The 5,832-nt window shown below is 43.1% G+C and overlaps 1 long non-coding RNA gene across 1 annotated transcript; it reads right to left on the reverse strand.

The window, feature by feature from the left end:
- Nucleotides 1–362: 362 nt before the first annotated feature.
- Nucleotides 363–4,986, reverse strand: LOC125315176. The gene is made up of 3 exons (XR_007198531.1): nt 4,931–4,986; nt 1,333–1,336; nt 363–586 (listed from the first exon to the last, which is right to left on the reverse strand). It is a non-coding gene; the product is annotated as an uncharacterized LOC125315176 (long non-coding RNA).
- Nucleotides 4,987–5,832: the final 846 nt, after the last annotated feature.

A 5,832-nucleotide genomic window follows, 5' to 3' on the forward strand; every position in this document is an offset into this window, starting at 1 on the left:
TGAATTAATGTGTTTTTTCTACTTGCCTATCCCTATTTTATATTTTTGTCTGGGAATATTATACGTTTCCGCATGCGGAGTTAATCTTATGGGTTGATAGCGTGCCTGGGACGCTATCCTTTTAACCCGAGGGACGAGATGACAGGGATGTTGCGCGCTCGAGGATCGTGGCGTGACACAAAAAGGACATCCTTTTCGGTTCATTCAAATTTGAATGTGGCATTAATGAGTGTGTGCATCTGGATTATTATGAACCTTAAAAACCCAATTAGAATAGACGTACACTTCACTGAGTCATCAAGACTATACAAAGGAGACACTATTTGGAATACTGAATTTACTTTGGACCAGCCAAAGTAACACTTCCAGAGTTCTTTTTGGTCAATGCATATCAAGTCCTTACCAGCATTAATGAATATGTGGACTCTGCACACAACATCATCCCTATCAATGAGCGTAAACACCCAAACATCCTCTACATGCAGAAGATTTTCTCTTGCAAATGCAGGCCAACCAGCAGAAAATAATGGCCCCCCGATCGCGTCCATAGCTCCTCAGCTTCACCATCCATGACCTGTCTGAATACCTGACAGTTGCGATTTGCTTGTTTTCCAAAATATTTTGCCTGCCCATGTACACGGTTGAAAACCAGCTTATGAAGAAAGACCAAAACATAAGCATACACTAATAAGCGAATCAAATCACGCACTCCGCAAGTTTAAGGAGATAGTTGCTAGTTTCATGAGTTTTAATAGACAGCAAACCATATAATGGAAGTCATCATCAATCTTGAGCCGCAATCCAAAGTCAAATGTCAAAATCTATGCTCCTAGAGTGCAATAAGGTAAATACTCAGAAGAACCATGTCCTATATATACACGCACATACATTCAGCCACACGGACCACAAGCGCAGGGGAAAGAGAGCAAAGACATCAATGACTGGATTATGGATGGAATTGAAAATAAGCTGTTCAATGCTTTCAAGTGCAGCTCAAATAAGGTTTTATCAAACTATTGGTTCAGTTTGACAAAGTAGACTTAGCTTTTTTTTTTTCCCCCAAATATCTCATTAATATAACAAAATTCAACAGCATCTCATTAACACTATTAGTCACTAGATCTACAATGAAATTTCAGAATCATAAAAAGTCACCCCCTTATCTTTCAGGTCTTTCCCTTTAGCAATGAATGCAGCAATATTATTTGCAATTGACTTGTCCATATCAACATAGTCTCCTTGTGCGATTTACATATATATTCTACTTTTACGACATTGAATAACGCTGTATATTTTTTCCATTTAGCAGGACTTGGATTCTAGTATTAAGACTTGACTTAGCATGTAACACCCTGAAAATTGGGCGATCAAAATAGTGAAATCTAGTCTATGGAACGACTAGAAAATTTTAATTTGATGCCCAAGATAGGATACCAAGAAATTAGAAATCGGAAATTGGGAACTTCCGGGGTCGTTGCTCGAATTGGAATAAATTCTGATTAAATGAATAATTGTGTCCTAGAATTAGAAAATTTCATATTAATCCTCATTTGGGCTAAATTGACTCGAGTTTGGATTAAATAAGCCTCCGTCGAGTTTTCGGACGTTCGAGTTATCTAGAATGTGAAATTACCAAAATACCCTTGACCAAAGTGAAAATTACAAAAATGCCCCTAGGGTTTATTTGCTAAAAGATAAGGTTATTAGTGAGATGGGCCCCACCTTATCAATTCAGCCTACTTGGTCAAAATTCCAGATTTCTCTCTCTCTCTCTCTCTCTCTCTCCCTCACAGCTGCCCAAGTACACGTGCATCCCCCTCTCAACCGACTTGCAGCAGCTCTCCTTCTTCCTCTTCGTTTTTCATTTTTCGACCATGAGACCCACTGCACGAACTACCAGCACAAACTACGACACTCATAGAATCCCATCGACACCACCGGACCACCGCCGCACCACCGGAGTCGCCGGAAAGCCGGCTGCAAGACTCCTTCCCGACTTGCCCTGTTTTTCGCCTGACTTGTGCTACAGTCACCTTTTCACTTCTGTTTTGTCCAAGCCCAGCCACCGCCACTGCCTCCGACCACCCTCAGCCATCCCTGGACGTTACCTAGCTACCCTAGCTCGCTCAGCCACCGCCGGAAAGCTCGGCGAAGCCCCAGGACCGCCGGAATCCTCTGCTGCCCTGTTTTGGGTCCCTGGAGTGCTGGTTCTGTTTTTCAGAGCCAACCGCCGCCACACCGCCTTTCTCCGCCCACCTCCAGCCACCATACACTCTCCAATACCCCCTCAGAATTTGGCCACCAACCCGGCGAAGCCCCGTCGCTGCCGGAGCCCCGAAACAGCCCTGACCTCCTCCCCTGTTTCGGCCTCCCCTGCTCTGTTGTTGCTGCAGCTGCTGTTTGCTGGTCGCCGACGCCACCTCCGGCCACCGTGAGCCACCACCAGCCACCACCATCTCCCTCCGACCACCTTTCACCTCCACCACCAATCCCGAAGCCACCCACAGCCCCTAGACTCCCTAGAACAGCCCCCCAACCGTGCCCTGCACTGTTTCTGCAAGTGGGTGCTCTGTTTTTGGGCTGGGCCGGGTCTATTGAGCCCAAATGTGTGGGCCCGCGAGCTGGGCGGAGGCCCAATTAATTTGTGCACAAAGTTGGGCCTTCTATTAGGCCCGTGGACACATTAAACCGGAAGTTGGGCCCGTAGTTCGAGGATTTTGGTTCGCGATCCGTTCGAGCCCAAAGTTCGTGTCGAGAATTTTTCGAGGATCGTCGTCGGGCTAACCTCGCGCAATTAACGGTGAGTCGACCTCTAATCCTTGGTTAGGTCATTAATTACGTTCGAATTAGTTTATTTAGATTATTAGGTGTTTAGGTAGCTCGATTAGAGCCGATTTAGGTTAGAAACTTGGTTTAAGTTCAATGGCCCTAATTGGTTAAGTTAGTCTAATTAGCTAGGATTCTATAGCTAATTGAATGAGATTGATTGATTAAATGATCATTATTGATTGATCGGAAGTGGGTGATGGATTAGGGACAGAGTATACAATCGATTGACTAATCGAATCGGCTAATATTAAAGTGTCTCTTGAATTGAACATAAGTGCATATAATTCGATCAATATTCATGAGTGAATTGATTGACTTGCTTAGATCGTTCGTTTGTATCAATTGCCCGATTGAATACTTTGATTGAATATTGATGGATTGGATGTTCGATTTGAGGGTAAAATCACCCCGTGATGCATGCAGAGATCATTACATAATTTCGTGCATTCGTATGACTATATTTGATATCAATTGCACGTATTGACGTGAAAACGGCCTTGGGTCGAGTCTTTGGATACGACCGTGCGAGCATCCGCCTATAAGGAAAGTAAATAAATTGGCTTGATCAATGAGCATGCTTGTGTAGCCATGTGGTGGTCATCGTCGGCCCGGGGGTACCAGGAGACGATATCTAACATACTTAATGTATCCGTCCCGGGGTACCAAGGGGATCATTATCGTTGGCCCGGGGTTATCAGGGAACAATATTCAATATATTTATTATATCCGTCTCGGGGTACCGGGGAGGATTATGATCGTCGGTCCGGGGGTACTAGGGGACGATATCGATATATGTCCGTCCGGGGGTACTAGGGGGACTATCGGTTGCCATGGCCGAAAGAAATGGAATGATGCCTTGTCTTGCCAAAGAGAGCATCGGTTGACTAGAGCATTGGCACCCACCGACTAGTGTGCCTAATTAAATAACCCTAGTTATTTCGATTGAATTGTGTGATATTCTACTAGTGAATTGACTTGGGGTGACCGACGTATCAAGTTGTCCTTGTATGTTATGTGGTTTCTGACGGGTAAATTACATATGATTGATTAATATGATATTTCGGACGAATCAACGGCCTAGCCGGACTTAGGCGTTGACTTACGGGGATTTATTTCTCATCCTATTGTGGTTAACCTTTTTCGTGTCCGAAATGATGGAATTTAGGGTTCTGTTCGAATTGATGCGGAGGGCTATGTTGACATAGTCCTCTACCCGGAGAAGATGTGAGTTGACCCTACCCACTCCGAAGTATGGAGCTAAATGGTGTATTGTCTTGATTGGATAAGACAAGTTTGTCAATAAAATGATGTTTTTGAATTAATGCGTTTTTCCTACTTGCCTATCCCTATTTTATATTTTTGTCCGGGAATATTCTACGTTTCCACATGCGCAGTTAATCTCATGGGTTGATAGCGTGCCTGGGACGCTATCTTTTTAACCCGAGGGACGAGATGACAGGGATGCCGCGCGCTCGAGGATCGGGGCGTGACATAGCATGTGCTTTTCCAACAATTTTAGACGCCTCACCACTAAAGAGGAGATTATTGTTATCTCTCGAAACTCTGATGACCAACTTATGTCCCCACAATTGTCCTTTCAATTTTTTTCCCCCGCTTTAATTATTCCATTGTTAATATATATACCTGGTTATAAACATAAACCCATGAACATTCTTAGGAAAATAACATGTCGTGTGATTTCCTACACTATTGAAGTACACTTTGAAAAAACACTAGAGTATAAGCAAAGATATTAATAGCCTTCATATATTTGATTTTCAGACATGCCAGTTTGAGCTAATAAGCTTGGGATCTTACCGTGCCACCTTAACATAAGATGCACTTAGAAAGCGACAGCTTTAGAAACAGTTTATGTACACTTCATTCATCTCGATCAATATAAATCAAGTCCTTACCAGCACTAGTGAATATGTAGACTCCGCACACAGCATCATCCCTATCAATGATCGTAAACACACAAACATCCTTTACATGCAGAAGAGTTTCTCTTGCAAATACGGGCCAACCAGCAGAAAAGAATGCCCCCAATCGTGCCCATAGCTCCTCAGCTTCACCATTCATGACATATCTGAATACCTACCAGTTGCAATTTGCTTGTTTTCCTGAATATATTGCCCGATGAATTGAACAGCAGCATGCCCATGTACATGGTTGAAAAACCAACATATGGTGAAAAAAGACCAAACATAAGCATATACTAACGAGGGAATCAAATCATACACGGAGCGAGTTTAAGGCACTAAACCATATAATGAAAGTCATCAATCTTATACTGCAATCCAAAGTGAAATGTCAAAATCTATGCCCCTAGAGTGCAATAGGGTAAACAGTCAAACTGACACATACGCTGCACCAGAGAAAATGCGTAGACCAACAATTTGTCGCTGAATACGCTGCACCCAGGGAGTTTCGGCTGAAAAGCCAAGGAAGCAAAACACATGGGACAAAAAAGAATGATAACTAGAGAGAGATAGAGGCAAGTTGAAGCTGCAAGTTGGAGCTATCAGTTTTTAGAGGCTGATGAGGGCGGCTGTACGGGGCAAAAAAAAAAAAAATGTCAGAGTTTTGGCTGTGCATGGCAGAATATCTACTGGAAAATTTCAGTTCCAGCAGAGAGGGAATGATGATAAAAAATAAGAAGCAAGTTGCAGCTTGGTTCAGCCAATTCCCAAGGAGCCGCAGACCCATCGCTAGAGAGAGGAGGAGACACGGCTGCAAAAGGAATATTAGAAGGTATAATATCTCTGCAGCAGAGAAGTTTGGTTGCAACATGAGATAATCTCTACTGCAGAAATATTTGCAGCATGGATAAAGAGCAAGTTGCAAAGCCAAGTTACAGAGCAAGTTGCCGCCAAAAAAACAAAGAAAGGAAAAAAAAAATATATATATATATACATACACACACGTGGCAGAAAAGAATGATTACTGAGGATCAAGCTGGAGCAGAAGCATTTACAGAAAAATATCTTCTGCAGAAGGAAA

Source organism: Rhodamnia argentea, chromosome 5 (assembly GCF_020921035.1).
Source record: "Rhodamnia argentea isolate NSW1041297 chromosome 5, ASM2092103v1, whole genome shotgun sequence".
Lineage (NCBI taxonomy): Eukaryota > Viridiplantae > Streptophyta > Magnoliopsida > Myrtales > Myrtaceae > Rhodamnia > Rhodamnia argentea.